Genomic DNA, 22,152 nt, shown 5'->3' with positions numbered 1-22,152 from the left:
GGATGAAGACAGTAGCTCAAGATTTCCAGAGTTACTTGGCTGAATTATGCAATTGGGACATCAAATAAATAAAATTTAACAAATGTAAAGTATTACATGTTGGTTAGAAAACTTAGGAATAAAATACATTGCACAAAATTGACACAAATATAGAGAATCTGGAAGTAATTTTTAAAAATGCTGGTATAAAGGCAGAACAATGGAAGACAAGTCTACAGAGGTTACACTAATGCTTTACAATGCACAGGTCAGACAACAATTGGTGTATTGTGTTCAATTTTGGTAAGCACACTAGAAAAAGGATGCACATGTATACAAGAGGTTTCAACAAAAAGGATTCCAAATGTGAAGGAGATGAGTTATGAGTAAGATTCAAGAAACTTGAGCTCTGCAAAAAAGGAACAAGTGGTGGTGGAAGAATAAAAGAGAGTGGAATATAAAATATTAAGCTGCTTAGATAAATCTAGCATATTTCTTCAAAGTAGAACAAGCTAGCAGAACTCAAGGCCAAGTTTGCATTAGAAAATATAAATTTGAAACTGATATAGGGAAGAATTTACACAAAAAGATTGATACATTGAAAAAATCCATCGGGGGGATAAAGGGGTGTTCAAAATACAGCTGCACGCTAGGCTGGAAGAGTTGGAGAGCTAGAGAGATAAACATTGTACAGCCAAAGTAAGCTTTTCTGCCATGTACAGAATTTAAGCGGTCAGTCATATTTACAAATTCAGGATAACAAAAGAAAATAGGAAATGGAGGAGGAATTTGCTTACTACAAAGGGTGGTAGATATGTGTAACAGATTACTGGCACAGTGAGGAGGGTGAAATAAGAAACCTTAATGAGTTTCAAGAAGAAACTCGAATGGTTCTTGCCAATAAATGAGATTCAGGGTTATATGAAATGCATTAAGGGAATACTGTCTCGAGGTGAACTACAACAACTTATATAGCACCTTTAATGTAACAAAACAGCCCAAGGTGCTTCACAGGAGAATTATAAAACAAAGTATGAAACCGAGCGACAAAAGGAGATACGACATATGACCAAAAGCTTGCTCAAAGAGTTTTAAGGAGCATCTTAAAGGAGAAATGCAAGGTGGAGAGGTAGAGGAGCATAGGGAGGGTACTCCAGAACTGGGGCCTAGGCAACTGAAGGCACAGCCACCAAAGGTGGAGCGATTAAAATCAGGGATGCACGAGAGGCTAGAATAGGAGGATAGCAAGTATCTTGAAGGGTTGTGGGACTGGAGGAGATTACAGAGATAGGGAGGGGCGAGGTCATGAAGGGATTTGAAAACAAGAATGGGAATTTTAAAAATCAAGATGTTGCTTGACTGGGAGCCAGTGTAGGTCAGTGAGCACAGGGGTGATAGGGGAACAGACTTGGTGCGAGTTAAGACAAGGGCAGCAGAGTTTTGGATGACCTCAAATTTACAGAGAGTGGAACGGGAGAGACCAGCCAGGAGTACATTGGAATAGTCAAATCTAAAGGTAACAAAGGCATGAATGAGGGTTTCAGCAGCAGATGAGTCGAGACAGGGGCAAAGTCAGATGATGTTACGGAGATGGAAACAGGCTGTCTTAGTGATGGCACGAATATGGAGTTAAATGTGACATCAAGGTCGTGAACAGACTGGCTTAATCTCAGACTGTTGCCTGGGAGAGGGATGGAGTCAGTAGCTAGGGAATGGAGTTTGGAGCGGGGACTGAAAATGATGGCTTCAGTCTTCCCAGTATTTAACTGGAGGAAATTTCTGCTCATCCAGTACAGGATGTCAGATGAGCAGTCTGATAACTTAGCAACAGTGGAGGAGTGAAGAGAATGGGTGGAAAGGTAGGAGTTGAGTGTCATCAGCATACTAATGCAATGCTTTTAGATGTTGTCGCCAAGGGCCAGCATGTAGATGAGATATTGGAGAGGGCCAAGGATAGATCTTTGGGAGATACCGGAGGTAACGGTGCAGGAGCAGGAAGAAAAGCCATTGCAGGTGATTCTCTGGTTACGACTAGATAGATAAAAACAGAACCACCCAACTGGATGACAGTGGAGAAGCATTGGATGCTGTGGTCAACCATGTCAAAGGCTGCAGACAGGTCGAGAAGGACAAGGAGGGAAAGTTTATCACAGTCACATAGGTTATCATTTGTGACTTTGATAAGAGCTATTTCAGTCCTGTGGCAGGGGCGAAAAGCTGATTAGAGGGATTCAAAATTGGAGTTCCAGAAAAGATGGGAATGGATTTGGAAGGTGACACGTTCAAGGACTTAGGAGAGGAAAGAGCGTTTGGAGATGGGAGGATAGTTTGCAAGGGCAGTGCGGTCAAGGGTTTGTTTTGTTGAGGAGAGGGGTGATGACGGCAGATTTAAAAAGGAGAGAGGGTCAACAACTGAAGAGCTAACATTGGGACCTGGCAAGGAAGTTGGGTGATCAGTTCAGTGAAAATAGAATCGAGCGAACAAGAGGTGTGTCTCATAGACAACATGAGCTCAGAGACAGCATGAAGCGAGATAGGAGAGAAACTAGAGAGAGAAGCAAGGTCAGGGCTAGGATGGGGGAGCATATTAGGAAGTTCGGCCAGGTGGGCTAGTGGAAGGAAGGGACGCACCAAAAGCAGCTGATTGGATGGTCTTGATATTAATGACAAAGAAGTCCATGAGCTCCTCTTACTTATTGTTGGAGGTGAGGGTGGAGGGTGAAGGGTGGAGGGGTGTAAGAAGACAGTTTGCAGCAGAGTAAAGAAGCCAGGGGTTACCTTTGCATTCCAAGATGATCCTGGAATAGTGAACAATTTTAACAGATGACAGCAGACCAGATAGCATTTTAAATGGTCCAGCCAGATGTGGCGGTGGATGGCTGGACCAACTGTCTGCCATATCCTTTCAAGTCTGTGTCTCTTTACTTAAGAGAGTAGAGATGGGGGCCATACCGGGGGAACGGCCAGGGTGAGAGACACTGATCTTTTTAGTGGGGACTAGGGTATCAAAGGTGCAGGTGAGCGTGGGATTGAGCGAATCAGTAGCTGCAGAAATGTTGTAGCGAAAGGAGGACCAAAGGCTAGATAGTTGAGATTTCAAAAGTGCAGTTGCAAGTGAATAGGGGGGCAGTTTTGTTTTCCAGGGACCGATACAGATGAGGTAGGGTTGGGGCGGACAGCGATACAAGGTGATCAGAGATGGCCTTATCTGTAATTGATATGATGGGACTAACAAGACTATGTGAGATGGCAAGATCATGGGGGTGGCTGTGAATATGGGTTGGGGAGTTTACATGCAGGGAGACATTTAGGGAGGATAAGAGGGCAGCGAGCTCAGAGGAGAGAGAACATGATGAGTTGAGATGGAGATTGAAATTGCTGAAGATGAGAAGTTGTTCGGTGCACAGACTGAGGGAGGAAAGGAGTGAAGATATCTTAGTGATAACATTTTTATTGTATTTGGGGGGGGGGGGGGGTAAAGAGAACAATGATTTTGAAAGAGAGGTGACAGGGGTGGGGGCGTAAGAAGGTGAGATCTTGAAGGAGGAGAAAGTGCCAGAGGAGGGGGTCAGGTCAGGATGTGATCCAGTGATAAGCGCCACACTGCCACCGTGACGGTCTCGGCAGGACAAGTGTTGGAAGATGTAGCCAGAGAGACTTCATTAAGGGGAAAGGCATCACCTGAGTCAGGTTTCCATTAAGGCCATGATGTCGATACAATCATCCACAACAAGTTCATGGATGGCAAGGGCCTTGTTCACAAGTGAAAGGATATTCTGGAGGGAGATGCATAGAGGGCCAGTGAGAGCTGATCCACCGGCAGAGTCCACAGGGGCAGCAGTGGGGGGGGCGAGTTGGACAGGAAGAGGATTGGCAAGATTAGCCCCCAGCAGTCACAATGGGTGGAAAGGGTGACGCGATAGTGGTATGGAGCAATTGGGGCAGCTGCTCATAATGAGCCAACTCCCAGTAAGAGGATGCCAAGAGAAGCACAGAGGGAAGCTGTAGGCTTATCTAATGGGGAATCAAGCCTGGAACGGCAGCAAAAGAGCAGGAAGGTTGAGGAGCACTGAAGGCTTGGGGTAGGGAATTGGGAGAGCAGAACAGCCTAGACCAGATGGATCAAAGGTTTTCTACTAAAGTTGTTACAATGCAAGGCTCATGCTCCTCCTAGATATTTTATGTTTGTTGCCTGAAGTGGAACGTCACTCATCTCGTGCATGAAGTTAACAAAAAAGATTACGACCTGAATTTAGGTTTTCTTTCATACACCCATTTGTAAAACCACAGCATATTTTCAATATGAACAGGAAATTCTTCATTCCAGAGAACAAGGAACTTTAATGGCAACTGAACTTAGAAGTTGGGTAACACAATGGAATAGAATAGTTTTGGAACCTAGGTTTGAAACCTGTGCAGATTAGAGAGATGAAGCTGGTCTTTCCCTGCCAAATGGAAACATTTTCACTTCGTCAAAAGAGGTACGTTTTAAAGGAGATCTTCAACGAGAAGGGGCAGAGGAGTTTTTGAAGGGAATTCCAGAGAACGTAATTTAAGTGGCTGAAAGCATGGCAGGTAATGGGAGTTTAAATAGGGGGTGTATAAGAGACTGCAGTCAGACAAACAGAATTCAGACAAGATCACAGTATTAAAGGAGATTAAAGATAGGGAGGGTTGAGGCCATGGAGGGATTTAAACGCAGGGATGAGAATTTTACACCTGAGACATTGGAAGATCAGACGCCAACATTAGCCAGTAAGCACAGGGCCAGAGAAGCCGGACTTAGTGAAGGAGAGGATTCTATTTTTGATCATTAGTCAATGATACTTGCTGTAAAACAAGCTTGGTCCTTAATCTTAGGACGAAATGATCATAGGCAACATCATCCAAAAGAACCAGTGCCATAGGAGATTGCACTGCTAGATTATTGGCTATAGCATCAAATCTTGATTTTTGTTTGGATATTCAAATAATGCAAAATTTCAATGGGCGGGATGGGGCCATAGCATTCCTTTCTCCTACTTCCCTCCCCCAAAATAAAAAGTCTAGTTAACAGTGATCAGTGATGCCCGCTGATCATTTACTGTTCTAGTTTCCATGAAAAAGGCTGCACATTTGACAGAAACATTAGCTTGATGTTGAATCTGGTAGAAGTGAAAATTATGCTCTTTCTTCACTGCTATGAGCTTTTTCTAAACAGGAAGTTGAGCCCTACGTTGGCGCCTAGTTGTTACATTAGCTACTTGGTTACATCTATGACCAAATGTATATGCATGCATTCATTCATTCAAGCTTAAAAAGGTGCACATTTCTTCCTCCTTCTTTTCCTGTATGCTCAATACTAATTCCTCCTTCTTTTCCTGTATGCTCAATACTAACTATCGACTAGGGGTATGCTTGTTACAAATCCTATTCCCAAGATGATTTTTCCCTTAAATTCCACACACATACAAATGGAAAATAGCCTAGTCCATAAACATCATGTACTCCCTGCAGTTGAACCAGGTAATTTTTAGACCCAATTCCGGATTCTGAGCCACCAGTGGCTGGTTAACACATCAACAGCAATATTCACAAAGCTTGTGCACGAGCATCTTAAGCACACTCCACCCCAACCAAAACTCACCAGTTTCATGGAGGAACAGAGTTAATGTTTCAAGTCGTGGCCTTTTTGAAAGGTCACGACCTGAAACATTTGGGGAATTTTGTGCCAGCAACAGGGTTCTCGACGTCGGGAGAATCCGACACGGAGATCCCCATATTGCCTCATTTCTGAAAGACCTGCCGTATTTAGTGCCAATCAGGCACTTAAGTGGACAGCGGTGGGCCTTCCAGAGGACTAAGGACTATACAGGCTTTCACAGGCCTTCCTGTCTCAGATTAAATTTCGGCAGAGGCAGGATGATGGCGGCAACACTCCTGCCACCATCCCACCTGATTTTACGCTCTCCCCACCTCCAAACCCACTGCGGGGGACAGCATAAAATTCCACCCGTTAACTCTGTTTCTCTCTCCACAGATGCTGCCTGCCCTGCTGAGTATTTCCTGCATTTTCTGTTTTTGTTTCAGATTTCCAGCATCCACAGTATTTTGCTTTTGCAAAACTCACCAGTCACTAACATAGCAGGCAGCCAAGCAATACATACTGAACACCACTACCTCTCCTGAGAATCAGCCTCTACGGCTGCTACAACTCAAGACACTCATTCAATAGATTATTTATGCTATATCATGTAACTAAAAGGAAAATTACAATAAAAGGGTCATTTAAAAAAAAATACTGAAAAATAGCAACTATAGAATAAAGCAAGCATTAGGCTGCTTCCAATCCAAGTGCATCCTCTCCTCCCCTCTATCAGTGGCATTTCCTACTTCCATTCATTAGAGATTCTGATGAAAGCATTTTGGGACAAGACTTCCAACCACTGTCTCAAGACCATCTGAAATCTCATGAGAGCGCTTCAAGGTTCCAAAGAGGGGCAGTGGGAAAGCATGCAAGCCAAGAGTCGGCTGAGGCAAGCAAAAAAGAGCAAGGGAAATTTGAGGCTGCAATCAAATGTGCCAGCCATATCAAGTAAAGCTTGCTGGAGGAAAACTGCGCTTCTAACACATATTTTAGACAATTGCATATTCTCAAGGTGCAAACACTGAGCAAGCAAGCACTATGATTTTGGAACACGATGATTTTTTTTTAAATAATAAATTTGTGATTTTAATGTTTAACTAAAAATTATTAATTTGAAACTACTGTTAAAATATAACCACAGGGCAGTCATCGCATTGTTGTAAAATCTCCCACAAACTCATCTGGAAAGTAATTTCAGAATTTGTTAATTGTCATCCGTCTGAGCTAATGCAAGCTTCAAATTTATAGTGAGCACAAGAAAGCAAGTGTTTGAGAGAGTGGAGGATTACAATCAGGGAGTTTACCCCCATCAACTATTGTTTCAGCACTCTTTCACCGCATGGCAAAGCCACCACTGATGAAATCTGAAACTGCTGAATGCCTGCTTCATCACAGCTGTACCCATTTAGTATTGTCTATTAAATATAGATATCAAACAAAACTGAAGAAAAACTTATTTCCACAGGTGGTGGTCTCAATTTTGTAATCTTGAAAAGTAATCTCGTCAGCTACTTGCATTTGGGATTGTATTTGCATTATGTAGCATTTTTTTTTTAAAGACTGTAAATTCCCCATCCTCCTGACTTCTGTGCAAACAAACCATTGGCACATGTCCTAGTCACGACATGCCATACGACATGTAATGATAAAAAAGCACCCAGGTATCACCCAGAACTACCACACTAGCATATTTCAGTTCCATTTTGAAGAATTAACCCACACAAAGCTCAGATTTTTTTTAAACAAACCTCGAGAACACTACTGGCCAAATATTCTTATATTCTTGAGTACAGTCCCTCTACTTTTCATGTATACCACCTGTTCAGATCTGTTCTTTGCAGTCTTATAAAAAAAAAATAGGGCTTCGCCAGCCTCACCATACTGGTTTTGATGTGGGGGTCCAATCTCTGCTCAGCATCTTCGCAAAAACACAGTTGAGACTGTTGAAAATCACAGTAGTGAAACTGCATCCTAATGAATTGGAACTCTAGCATGCTTTTAATTTTTAAAAAGGGCTCTCAAAGAGATGTGACAGCTAATTTGATTTGAGCAGTATTGCACATGTGGCTAATTGGAAATACAGATGTGGATAATTGTATTTTTAATCAGCAAATACAAACTGAATAACAGACACTGTCATTGGGCATGTGACCTCAACATGCCCATTTGCACAGCAATGCATGTGAATTCTAACATTTTTGTGCATTTGTTGGTAAAAATGGTGTGATGAAAAGCAGAATGTGAGAGTGCTTTATTTCCTTGGTTACTGAATGGAAATGCTTGTACATTTACCTGTATTGGGAGAGTGTACGTAAGGCAGTTTCTACTAAAATTAGAGCACGCGATTGAGATGCTACCACCATAGCCACATATGTGGCTAGTTAGTGATTTCTACTGGACAACAATATTTCCTTCACTAATTAAGAGTGTAGTTAAATATTAGTAAGCACTTTCCATTACTGTTTCGCCCAAAACATTAAATATTCAACAGTCAATACTACTGGGCCTTCTATTCCATTCTTCATGCCAAGTGAGAAGATACCCTGTTTTAGAATGTCAGCAACCGTCAGCATCAGAAAGGAGAAAACATGAAGGAACATTTTGTGTAGAGTCCTTTTATCAGAGTAGTTCGGATGTGGTTGGGGGAAGGATTAAACTAAACTGGCAAGGAGATGGGCACCAGCATATAGAAGTAGAAAAGAGGAGTAAGGTACACAAAGTGCGATGCTGGATAGAACTAAGTTGGCAGGAAAAAAGGGACACGCAAGGGGAGAGGCAACTGTGTGTTGTTGTTGTAGTAGGAGTAGGAGTAGAAGAGGGAGGAGGAAGAGGAGGAGAAGCAGAAGAACAAGAACAAGAAGAATAGATAGGTACAGACTAAGAAGGACATCTAGGAATACAAAGACAGCTTTAAAATCCATGTATGTAAATACAAAAAGTATGGTGAATAAGGTGGGCGAGCTACAAGCACAAATAGCCATGTGGGAATATGATGTAGAGCAATAATGGAAAAAAAGACTTAAAAATGAGGAGGACTGGGCACTTAATATTCACAAAGTGTTCAGGAAAGATAGAGAAGGAAAAAATGGACGTAAAGTGGCAGTACTGATCAGGGAAGACACTGTGGTGTCAGAAAGAGTGGATGTCCTTGAGGGGGCAAGGACAGAATTCATTTGGTTAGAGCTGAGAAACAAACAAAAGGGATGATCACATTTCTGGGGGTCTTCTATAGGCCTCCGGATAGACAGAGGACAGCTAGACAGAGGACAGCTAGACAGAGGACAGCTAGACAGAGGACAGCTAGACAGAGGACAGCTAGACAGAGGACAGCTAGACAGAGGACAGCTAGACAGAGGACAGCTAGACAGAGGACAGCTAGACAGAGGACAGCTAGACAGAAACAAATCTGCAGGGAAATCACAGAAATGCGCAAGAACTATAGGCTGGTGATATTGGGGGACTTTAATTACCCAAATATAGATTGGTATGTTATTAATGAGTAAGGAGGGGGAGGAGTTTCTGAAATGTGTCCAGGAGAACTTCCTTGACCAGTATGTTCTCAGTCCAACTAGGAAGGAGGAATTGCTGGATCTGGTCCTGGGAAATGAGGTATTCAAGTGGGCCAAGTGTCTGTGAGGGAACACTTGGGTAAGAGAGTGATCATCGCATCATAAGGTTTAGACTAGTAATGGAGAAGAGCATCTAAAGTAGAATGTCTAAACTGGAAGAGGGCTAACTTCAATGGGATGAGAGGGGATCTAGCCAGGGTAAAATGGAACCAAAGACTAACAGGAAAAACTGTAACGGAACATTGAGTGATCTTTAAAGGAAGAGATGCTTCAGGTACAGGCTTGGTACATTCCAACAAGGGCAAAAGTGAGCTAGGGAATATGATGAAACACAACAACAACAAAAAAAGAGTGTATGATGCATGCAAGGTGAACTCTTCAAGTGCGAACCAGGTCAAAGACAAATGTTGAGAGGGGAAGTGAAGAAGAAAATAAGACTGGTAAAGAGAGAATGTGAGAATAGAATGGCAGTTAGCATAAAGGGCAAACCAAAAATCTTCTACCAGCATGTAAATAGTAAGCGGGTAATAAGAGGCGGGTGGGGCCTATTAGGGACAAATAGGGTGATACATGCTTAAGAGGCGCAAGGCAAGGCTTGAATACTTAAATGAAGTGTTTACTAAGGAAGAGGATGCTGACAAAATATCAGTAGATGGTAGAGGTAATGGATGGGGTGAAAACAGAGTCAGGAGATACTGGAAAGGCTGGCTTTGCTTAAATTGATCCGGATGGCTTGCATCCGAGTTTACTAAAGGAAGTGGGGGTGGAGATGGTGGAAGGGCTTACCATAATCTACCATTCTTCCCTAGATAAGGGGAGGTGCCAGAGTACTGGAGAGTGGCAAATGTGATACCCTTACTCAAGAAAAGGCATAAAGACAGTCCTCGTAACTATAGGCCAGTCAGTTTAACATCAGTGATGGGTAAGGTTTTAGAAACAATAATCAGGGACAAAATCAACAAGCAGTTGGAGATATTTGAGCTGATTAAGGATAGCTAGCATGGATTTGTGAAAAGATCGTGCTTGACTAATTTAATTGAACTTTTTGATGAAGTAACAGAGAAGGTTAATGAAAGGAATGCAATGGATGTCATCTATTTAGATTTTTAAGAAAGCATTGGCAAATTAGCACATAAAAGGCTGATAACAGAATTGAGGCTCATGGAATAGAAGGGTCAGTGTCCAATTTGACAAAAAATTGGCTTAAGGACAGAAAACAGCGAGTCATGGTAAATGGTTATTTTTCAGACTGGAGACAGTGGCATTGCCCTAGGGTCAGTGCTTAGATCACTGCTTTTTTTTTTTGAGTTATACATAAATGAATTGGATATTGTAATAGAGAGTAACATTTCACAAGTTGCTGATGACCCCAAACGTGGAGGAGTGGCAAACAGTGAGGATGATACAAATTGACTGCAACAAGACAGATAGGCTAGAAGAATGGGAAGACAAGTGGCAAATGGAATTTAATACAAGTGTGGTGATGTATTTTGGCAGAAGGGATGGGGGAAAAGGTCACATAGACTTAATGACACATTATTAAAGAGTGTGCAGAGACAGAGGGACCTGGGGGTGCATGTACATAGATCTTTGAAGGTGACAGGCCATATTGAGAAAGTGGTCAGCAAAGCACATGGGATCTTGGGCTTCATAAATAGAGGTACTGAGTACAAAAGCAGGGACATTATGCTGAACCTATTAAGCTCTGGTTAGGCAACAAATAGAGTATTGCATCCAGTTCTGGTTCCTACACGTTAGGAAGGACCTGAACAGTCCTTGAGACGGTGCAGTGAAAGTTTACCAAAATGCTTCCAGGGATAAAGGGATTTTAGCTACAAGGTTAGGTTGAAGAAGCTGGGGCTGTTCTCCTCAGAGCAAAGGAGATTGTGGGAAGATTTGATAGAGGTGTTCAAGGTATGACAGGTTTGGATAAGGTAGACAAAGTAAAACTGTTCCCGTTAGCTGGTTGTACAAGGACTAGGGACACAGATTTAAGGTTTTGGGCAAGAGGTGCAGAGGAGATGTGAGGAAGAGCTTTTTTTAAAAAAAAATGTGGTGAGTGGTAATGACCTGGATCTCACTGTCTCTGCCTCCAACACCTTCATAGGCAATGATTCCAAAGGGAAATTGTATGGAAATAAACTTGCAGGGCTACAGGGATAGAGCAGAGAAATGGGACTGACAGGATTGCTCGACAGAGAGCTGGCATGGACACAATGGGTCGAATGGACTTCTGTGCTGTAAATGACTCTGACTCGAAGAGACCCACCCATATATTAACTTGTCTTTTCAGATGTCAACCTACTGTGTGGTTCCAGCATTTTATATATCCTCACTATTCCCCAACATGGCAACTTCTGAAGGGTTGGGAGAAAAGGAAGTAAATAAGGTCAGGAGGAAAACATAAAAACACACTTCAAATCACTCCTGCGCACCTGGCTTTAAAGCAGTGCTGGATCAGATCTGGGAATCAGCAACTTGCCCATTCAACCAACCCTAGCTTGGAGACTTAAACAGATGATTAACTTGTATGTAAAGTAGGGAATTTTTCTCTTCCTCAAACATGCAAAGTTTGGGTTATTTAAGTCCGAGCCATCAGTCCATTGATTGGTCAGAGAGCAGATGCCACCTGGTGTAATAAATGGACTCCACTGAAGTTTTCACAAGAGATAAGTGGGTCAATTGTCTCCTTCAATCAGTCTAAACACCTACAAAACTCAAGTTTGGAGTTTCCAAATCGCTCTTTCTTCATTTATCTCATCTTTTCTCCCAGTGTAGACCTTGGTGTCACATTTGACCCCAAGATGAACTTCCGACCATGTGTCCATGCCATCACTAAGGCCGCCTATTTTCACTTCTAACATTTACTGACTCCACCCATGCCTCAGCTCATCTGCTGCTGAAACCCTCATCCAAGCCTTTGTTACCTCCGGACCTAACTATTCCAACGCACTCCTGGTCAGCCTCCCACATTCTACCCTCCATAAACTTGAGGTCATCCAAAACTCTACTGCCTGCGTCCTTACTCACACCAAGTCCCGTTCATCCATCACCCCTGTGCTCGCGGACGTTCATGGACTCCTGGTCAAACAACCTCTCTATTTTAAAATTCTCATCCTTGTTTTCAAATCCCTCCGTGGCCTTGCCCCTCCCTATCTCTAATCTCTTCCAAACCACAACCCTCAGATTTCTGTGTTTCTCTAATACTGGCCTCTTGCACATCCCGGATTTTAATTGCTCGTTGGCAGCAGTGCTTTCATCTGCCAAGGCTTTAAGCTCTGGAATTCTGTCTCCAAGTCCCTCTGCTTCTCTACCTCTCTTTCTTTAAGATGCTCCTTAAAACTTACTTCTGATCAAGCTTTTGGCCATCTGCCTTAATATCACCTTAAGCGTTTTGATGTCAGAATTTTCTTTATAATGCTCCTGTGAAGCACTTTTGGATGTTTTATTACTTTAAAGGCACTATATAAATACAAGTTGCTGATGTTGTTGTGGTATTTATAGCTTGTGTGGTGTCCTACAACAGGGACCTTAAATCTCCACCCATGTTTTTCAATACAATTCCCTGATTCATCAGAGGGATATTAAGCAAATGGGTTGGGGCGAGTGAAGGGGGGAGCGGAGAATGGGAAGAAAAAAAAGATAGTATCCTGAAAAGGTGAGTAACAGCCATAGTTGGTTGAATGGCCATTTTTCTTTCTGCATTATATTTTATACTTGCGGCCAAATAGGAATTACAGTAATGCACAATAAATATTTCCCAATCAAACTGGTCAATTAATTGTGTAAAGTTAAGAATTAATGGAATCATACCAGTGCTCGTCAATCTTTGAAACCGACCTGCAAGAACTCCGTCGGGATGAGCTGTGAGCTCCATCTGCTGGCTTATCCTAGACATGCAGAGCTACACTGTTGAAGAAAGGCCTGCTCACAGTACCTGCATCATTTTCAAATTAATTGGATACAAGACTGATAAAACAAACCTTTTTTGAACAAAACTCTGTTATGCAAGTTTCAAAGTGTAAAATTCTCAATTTTTATGACAGTATCGTCTCCCCAGCTCCCTTCCTGGTCTCCAATGCAACACATCCCTTACCACAGATAGCAGGCAAGTAACCTGCCCTAGGACAGTGTCAATACCATTTTATAACCAGCTGAAAGGAGATAGGCAAGTAGGTGCAAAGCTGTAGATTTTTTTTCCCTCCCTCGCTTGAGCAGAGTACGGCCTCAAAATAATTTATTTCCCCCTCTTCCCCCTACGCCCCACACCACTTACTTTTCTTCCTCTCCAACCACAGAATCAGTAGCTCACCTGGAGGAATTTCAGACACAAACTGACAACACTTTGCAGCTCCAACATACTGTGTCACAGCTAGGTGTTTGTTCCATTACCTTCCAGCTGCTTCTTCTGCCTCGTCTGTGCTGAATTAACTGAGTTACACTACGGATCTACAGCTGGGTCAGGGACAAAAACAATAACATACACACACACAAAAAAAAAAGTCTTCACTCCCGATCATGGTCCAATGATTCTTGCTGGAAAATGCACATGCTGGTGAAAACAGTATCAGGCTCAGCTACGATACCATCCCTGAATGAATAGCTTCACTGACTGTCTACACAAGAAAAAAGCCACCGTGGGCTAGGTACCAGGGGGCAGCCGGTATCTGCAACACTGTGCCACCAGTACGAGAGTGTGAACTGGAATATTTTAAACATAACTTGGCAATCAGGAAATAAACATTTCATCTAAAACAAATAACTCCAACATATTCTATTACAATATACAATTAATTGGATAGCTAATAGACTAATTGGCTAGCTGTTTCAAAGTGACATCACAGGCACAATGGTCTAAATGCTCCCTTCTGTGATTTAAGACCCTATGATTCTATGAAATTAATAAATCTAAACTTGAGCATTCCCAATGATCCTGATAGAGGATACACTCCACGGTGTGAAATCAAAGCATAGGCTAGGTGGTCAGATGTTCATACCAGCGTGAGTAGCATGAGAGCAAAGCCAACACGGAGCCTTATTTCTTAAATATCCCAGAAATGTTAGGGAACCAAGGGTCAAATGAGAGGGAGGAACTGAAGGAAACCAGTATTAGTAAAAAAAAAGTGCTAGGAAAATTAATGGAGTTAAAGGCTGACAAATCCCCAGGGCCTGATAATCTACATCCCAGAGTGCTAAAGGAAGTGGCCCTGGAAATAGTGGATGCATTGGTGGTCATCTTCCAAAATTCTATAGACTCTGCAGCAGTTCCTACAGATTGGAGGGTGGCAAATGTAACCCCACTATTTAAAAAAGGAGGGAGAGAAAAAACAGGGAACTACAGACCAGTTAGCCTTACATCAGTAGTGGGGAAAATGCTAGAGTCTATTGTAAAGGATGCGATAGCAGAACACCTAGAAAGCATAAACAGGATTGGACAAAGTCAGCATGGGTTTACGAAAGGGAACTTATACTTAACAAATCTACTGGAGTTTATTTTGAGGATGTAACTAGTAGAATAGATTAGGGAGAACCAGTGGATGTGGAGCATTTGAATTTTCAGAAGGCTTTTGATAAGGCCCCACATAAGAGGTTAGTGTGCAAAATTAAAGCACATGGGATTGGGGGTAATATACTGGCGTGGATTGAGAGTTGGTTGACAGACAGGAAACAGAGAGTAGGAATAAACAGGTCTTTTTCTGGGTGGCAGGTAGTGACTAGTGGGGCACCGCAGGGATCAGTGCTTGGGCCCCAGCTATTCACAATATATATTAACGACTTGGTGAGGGAACTAAATATAACATTTCCAAGTTTGCAGACGACACAAAGCTGGGGTGGGGGGGGGGGGGGGGGTTGGGGGACGGAAATATGAGCTTTGAGGAGGATGCAAAGAGGCTCCAATGTGATTTGGACAAGTTGGGTGAGTGGGCAAATGCATGGCAGATGTAGTATAATGTGGATAAATGTGAGGTTATCCACTTTGGTTGTAAAAACAGAAAGGCAGATTATCTGAATGGTGATAGATTGGGAAAGGGGGAAGTGCAACGAGACCTGGGTGTCCTTGTACACCAATCGCTGAAAGAAAGCATTCAGGTGCAGCAAGCAGTTAGGAAGGCGAATGGTATGTTGGCCTTCATTGCAACAGCATTTGAGTACAGGATGTATTACTGCAGTTATACAGGGCCTTGGTGAGACCACATCTGGAGTATTGTGTGCAGTTTTGGTCTCCTTATCTGAGGAAGGATGTTCTTGCCATGGAGGGAGTGCAAAGAAGATTTACTAGGCTGATTCCTGGGATAGCAGGATTGACGTATGATGAGAGAATGGATCGACTAGGCCTATATTCACTAGAGTTTAGAAGAATGAGAGGGGATCTCATAGAAACCTATAAAATTCTAACAGCACCAGACAAGCTAGATGCAGGGAGGATGTTCCCAATGGCTGGGGATTCCCAAACCAGGGGTCACAGTCTCAGGATACGGGGTATGCCATTTAGAACCGAGATGAGGAGAAATTTCTTCACTCAGAGGGTGGTGAATCTGTGGAATTCTCTACCGCAGAAGGCAGTGGAGGCCAAGTCATTAAATATATTCAAGAAGGAAATAGATATATTTCTTAATGCCAAAAGGGATCATGGGATGTGGGGAAAAAGCGGGAACAGGGTACTGAATTAGACGATCAGCCATGATCTTTTTTGAATGGTGGAGCAGGCCCGAAGGGCCGAATGACCTACTTCTGCTCCTATTTTCTATGTTTCTATGTTGCATCTAGTACGCACTGGAGCCACATGCCTCCCCATTTATATATTAACGTGCATCAGAAACCACCCAACATGGACACAGAAGTGGCAAGATAAACATTGTAAAGATGCCACAGAAGCCTCCCAGCAGACAGTCTTTCCATCCAGGGAAAGTGGAATCTCTTCCTAAAAAAACATTTCAATTCATATTACGCTGCTGCAGTTACCTGAAGGTCATTTTTGAATGCATGCTCTCAAAATGGTGTATCCGGTGTGCTATATGGTACACTGCAACACGATCTCACTGAAATACAACCGGGTAAGAGGCAAGCTGAAACATCAGATTGTTGACCTTCTATCAGTCAACCCACAGACAGAACTATAATGCATATAACACACTACCTAGAAAGTAAAAGGTCAAGATTTCATTCTTCCTCTTTCAAGCTGCTTCAAAATGCACTTCAGAGAAACATCATTAGACTAAAATGGATAGAGCACAGAGAGGAGATATTAGGAAGAATGAGTAAAAGCTTGGTCAAAGAGGTGAGCTTTGAGGAGAGTTTTAAAGAGGAGACAGAGAAGTGGAGAGATGGTAAGGTTTAGGGAAGGATGTAAGTTCAAAAGTAATGAGTACAGAGCCAGAATTAATTAACAATCTGATAGTAAGAGATCATCTTGCAAACAGTGACCATAACATGATAGAGTTTGACATTAAGTTTGAAGAGGAGAAAGATTAGACACAAACTAAGGTTTTAAACGTAAGTAAGGCTGACTTTGAAGGAATGAGACATAAGCTGAACATATTAAACTGGGCTGAGCTGTTAACAGGTAGAAGAACTGGAATAGCTTCAGAAGAACAGTGGACGGTATTCAAAGAGCAAAGGTTCTACTCGTATGGTCAAGCAATCAGTCAACATGAGGCATGATGGAGCACAAAGCTAAAGGAAACTTCTTAGACAAATGCCAAAAAAGTGGCAATCCAGCAGACTGGGAGAATTATAGGTCAGCAACAAAACGGAAACAAAGAAAATATTAAGAGCTTCAAAAAGGGAATATGGAAAAAAAAAATCAAGCCACATTAAGGGTAATAATGTATTTATTAAAAACTTTTACTGAGTAAAAGAGTGGCTCAGGGAGTCTTGAACCTATTTAAGACAGTTGCAGGGATACTGTACTGTCTCTGTACAAAGAAATGACAGATTTATTAAACAAATACTTGAATCCTGTACATGAACTATCCTATAATGCGCTTTTCTGTAAAAAAAAAAAGCTTGCCTAAAAGGGGTTAGCTTCCGAAGATCGCCCATGCCAAGTTTTAGATCAGTAGGCCATTGACAATTACAGCAGGAGATGAGAAATTTTCTCAAAATCCTAAGGCAATGGATATGTCACACTGTTCAGAAGGATAATTAGCACCTTGGTGCTGGAAACCATTTTTGATCTCTGAGGGATTTGAGAAAGGCTGCAAAGGGAGCAAACTGCTGATCTAGGAAATTTGACAGTAAAAAGCAATTATGCTTTTAAATCAAGTTAGCAGATCCACTAAAGTAGGTTAACTAACATACAGATGAACTTTATCTTTGAATCATACGCTAACAGAACTCATCCTGATTGTACAAAGTGCTCGTGGTCACACTCCATGCTCTGTACATTTTGCCTATGGAGGAATAAAGCAGTTTGGAAATCAGATGATTGAATGCCACCAAGTTTCATGTCAACTTGGTCTGACTTGAGAGCAAGATAGCCCCAAAGCGAGGTTCACTGTTACACGACCAGGCTGCCGAGCTAATAGATATAGGCAGTGGGATTCTTCTTTTATGAAACAGGCAATTAGAACATTTAAGGGAGCTACATTTGAGTAGATACCTTCAGTAAACCTGAATTTAAATAAATCCAAGTTGTCTCTTCTTTTTCCCATTACCTACCTGTTTAAAAAAGTCCCCCTCAATAAATAAGGACAAAGAAACGGGAGTAGGCCATTTAGCCTCTCGAGCCTTCTGCCACTCAATAGATTGTGACTGATCAGTGACCCAACTCCATCTAGCAGTCTTTGCTCTATATCCCTCAATACATAGGAACACAGGAGCAGACGTAGGCCATTCAGCCCATTGAGCCAGCTCCACCATTCAATACGATCATGGCTGATCATCCACTTCAATGTCTTTTTCCCACACTATCCCCATATCCCTTTATGTCATTGGTATTCAGAAATCTGTCAATCTCTGCTTTAAACATACTCAAATGACTGAGCTTCAACAGCCCTCTGGGGTAGACAATTCCCAAGATTCACAATCCTCTGAGTAAAGAAATTTCTCCTCATCTCTGTCCTAAGTGGATTCCCCCTTATTTTGAAATTGTGTCCCCTGGTTCTAGACTCCCCAGCCAGGGGAAACATCTTACCTGCACCTACCCTGGCTATCCCTTGAAGTATTTTCTAGGCTGCAATGAGATCACCTCTCATTCTTCCAAACTCTGGAGAATACAGGCCCAGTTTCCCCAATCTCACTTCACAGGACAGTACCGCCATCCCAGGAACAAGTCTGGTGAACCTTCGTTGCACTCCCTCGATGGCAATAATATCCTTCCTAAGGTAAGGGAACCAAAACTGCACACAGTACTCCAGGTGCAGTCGAACGAAGGTTCTATACAATTGAAGCAAGACTTCACTACTCCTGTACTCAAATCCTCTTGCGATAAAGGCTAACATACCATTAGCCTTCTTTCCATAGGTTGTTAATTTTAAGTCTTTGGTTAACAAAAATCTAACAATTGATCTAGCATCAACTGCAAAACACAGCTCCAAACTTCAATCACACTTTGGGGGGAAATTTTATGCTCTCCCCCGTGTCAGGTTTGGAGGCAGGGAAAGTACATAATTGGGCGGGATGAATGTGGGATGGTGGCTGGGGCAGATCCCGCCACCTTCCCACCTCCACCCAAATTAAGTCTGGGGTGGGAAGGTCTGTGAATGGCCTACTCGCCCCACTGCCAATTGAGGCCCTTAGGTTGAAAATTAATTCCCAGTTAAGGGCCTCGTCCCACAGCAGCTGGAATTAGGCCAGCGCAGGCAGCCCTGTCGCCACATGGGGAGCACGCCAAGCAAAACAGTGCAGGTTGATTACCGGCTCCGGGTGCTGGTGGGGGGGAATTCCTTGTTGAAAGGCACACAGTGCCTGAACATCGGGGCGGGGGGGAGAAAGAGGGGGGAGGGTGCCTGCTGACAGCCACGCCACCTCCCCCGCGACCCCCACCCTGCAAAACCCCTTCTACTGAGACTTACCTGTGGCCTGGGTCTCGGACCTCAGGTGAGTACTCCACCAGCAGCAGCCACCGCCTCTGCAGTGGCGCTGCTCAGTTAGTTAAAGAGCTGCCAGTCTCTGATTGGCCAACAGCTCTCAACAGGCACAAACTTCCGCCAACAGGGTCCTTGATCCCGGGGAAGGCTCGCCGCTGTCCACTTAAGTGCCCAATTGTCAGCAGTTAAGACCCCGTTGCCTGGATAAAATCCCGGCCAGAGTATGCAGAAGTGTTTCCTAACTGCAGTCCGGAAAAGCCTGGCTCTAATTTTTAGGGAACGTCACATAGTCTTAGACTTTCCAACCAGTGGAAATAGTTTCTCTCTATTAATCCTATCAGCTTCCCTTAATTATTTTGAAAACTTTAATCAAATTGCCCCTTAACCTTCTTGGGTCCAGGAAATATACCCTAGTTTGTATTATTTCTCCTTGTAATTTAAACCCTTGGAGTCCAGCTATCATTCTGATAAATGTACACTATACTCCCTGTGGCTCAATTGGTAGCACTCTCAGCTCTGAGTCAGAAAGTTGTGGGTTCAAGTCCCACTTCGCAACTGGAGCACAAAATTGAAAGATGACACTCCAGTGTAATAGTGGGGAGTCAGAGGTACTGTCTTTTGGATGAGATGTTAAACCAAAGCCCCATCTGTCCACTCAGGTAGACATAAAACATCCCTCAGCCACTATTTCCAAGAGCAAGGGAATTATCTGTGGTGTCCTGGCCAATACTTAACCCTTAATCAACATCAAAAAAGCACGATTATCTGTTTGTGGGAGCTTGCTATGTGCAAATAGGCTGTCGCATTTCCTACATTACAAAAGTAACTATACTGCAAAAGTAATTCATCGGCTGAAAAGTGCTTTGGGACATTGGAGGTTGTCAAAAGTAATAAATAAATGCACATTTTTCGTTTCAAGATCAATACATCCTTCCTAAGGTGTGGTGCTCAGAACTGCTCACAGTACTCCGGATGTGGTCAAACCAGTGCTTTCTATAGCTGTAGCATAACTTCTACCCCCTTCTATTCTAGTCCTCTAAATATAAAGGCCAGCATTCCATTAATTGCCTTGATTATTTTTTGTATTTTCTGTACCCGTCCATGTCATTTTCAATGATCTATGTACATGCACTGTGAGGCTTTTCACGTGCAAGTTGTTGCGAATGAACCATTTGTACTGAAGGACACAAGTTACAGGTGTTGCATTTCAACCAGGTTGGTACACAAGTCCAGACAACAGACATATTAATACCGAAAATTCTGGAAGTTCTTGCAATTGAGTCAGGACAGTAAGCTTGGCTCTTTCTTCAATTAATATGTAGAAAATTTAGAACTTGTTTCAAGTTGCAGAACATATTTTTAAAAAAATCCTAGGCCCCATTTTTGTTACAGGTAAGTTTTGACGACAATATCAAAAATCACAAACTGAAAATGAGCTCCCAAGTTAAAAATCAGGAACATTAAGATCTTAGTCAGTTAACTCCTGCAAAAATCAAACACAGCCACAAGATGGCAGGGTAGATATAGGTCCGTATGACACAGTGAGTAATTACATTTCTGTGCAATACATAGCGTCATTTATACATTCCAAACTAACCACAGCTAATGCTCCACAGGAACGGATATAATTTTACATTACACTGGAGGGGATGGCTTGAATAATTCATACACAACTTTACTTTGTAAAATGCAATGCTGAAACCATTTCTGCTTTTGAGCATCACCGCTTCTCCTAAAGCGAAGCAGCTTGAGGCACAGTGGAAGTGTGAGAACCACACACTCCTGACTAATGTCCTGCATCCTTGCACAGAGAAGGAAGAGCACTGGACATCAAAGGCTCCCCAGTGTCAGTAACCAGGTAGATGTTCTTAGATAGCCTGGGGTAGTAACTCAAACTTTATTACCAGCCCAAGAGACAGTTCTCATGTCCTGATTCTTAAAAAAATTTCCTTTTCCTCCATTTGTCTCTTCCTCAAATATGTACCCGAGCTTTCGCAACTTTCTTTCTCTTCCATTCTTCCAGTTTAGTTCCCTAATTTCTTCCCTCCCACAAATCGAGTCACTCTTTACCCATCATTCCTTCAAATCGAGATGGTATTCCATGGTTCCTCAGGGAAAAAAAAAAGTGATGGAACATAAATGGGGCCATGACTTGGCCGCTGTATTTTACAGATGAATTGATAATCTGGGCACACTAGATTAAAGCACTGTGGAATGAATGACTTCACAAAATAAAAAGGCTCACTTTAAACTATGTGTCATGAAAATTTGATGCCCCAGACAGTGGCAGGGATGCTACAGTTGTCCTTAGTACCCCCGTCTTTTTTTTTTTTGGGGGGGGGGGGGGGGGGTGGCAAACAGGATTGATGAGAACAAGATAGAAAGAAAACATGATTGGCAGGGGGAAAAACTTAGTAAGATTCTCACCCCTGATCATGTAAGCCCCACAACCCCAGTGGAAAATGCAAATACAAGGTTATCGGGCACAAATACAATGTAGCTTTGCTGTGAGCTCTACGTGTTGAATAATCTAACACCATTGACTAAAGCTCACATGTGTAAAATGTCCATTTGGACAGGTTACCTGAAGGATGCCAGTGCCCACAGTCCTTCAGGACAAAAGGGAAGAACACCAGAAAAATAATTTGAAAATTTTAATGTATTTAAACAAGCCTGAGCTTGTTGTGAGGCAGGGCATATCTCCAAGTTCAGGCTGCACTGACTTCAACAGAAAATGCTGGAATCATCAATAGGTCACAGTCAGCAGAGAGCAGATAAGTTTATGCTTTGGATGCAGATCCTTCTTCAGAACGAAAATACAAGAGGCAGTTATTAATGGGAATTTAAAAAACAGGGTGGGGAAAATATACATCTTTAAAAAATAGAGGAATCAATAATGCAAATCTCCTCAATCAAGTAATAACTAGAAACATTTAAGAATCAAAAA

The 22,152-nt window shown here is 42.5% G+C and overlaps 1 protein-coding gene across 5 annotated transcripts in view; it reads right to left on the bottom strand.

Annotated features, from left to right (window-relative positions):
- The window catches only part of vmp1 (vacuole membrane protein 1), a 204,266-nt gene that overhangs the window by 114,404 nt on the left and 67,710 nt on the right, over nt 1-22,152 (bottom strand). The gene's annotated exons all lie outside the window — the stretch shown is intronic.

Source organism: Heterodontus francisci, chromosome 30 (assembly GCF_036365525.1).
Source record: "Heterodontus francisci isolate sHetFra1 chromosome 30, sHetFra1.hap1, whole genome shotgun sequence".
In the NCBI taxonomy this organism is placed as follows: Eukaryota; Metazoa; Chordata; class Chondrichthyes; order Heterodontiformes; family Heterodontidae; genus Heterodontus; species Heterodontus francisci.
This window is presented reverse-complemented; position numbering and strand designations above follow the sequence as displayed.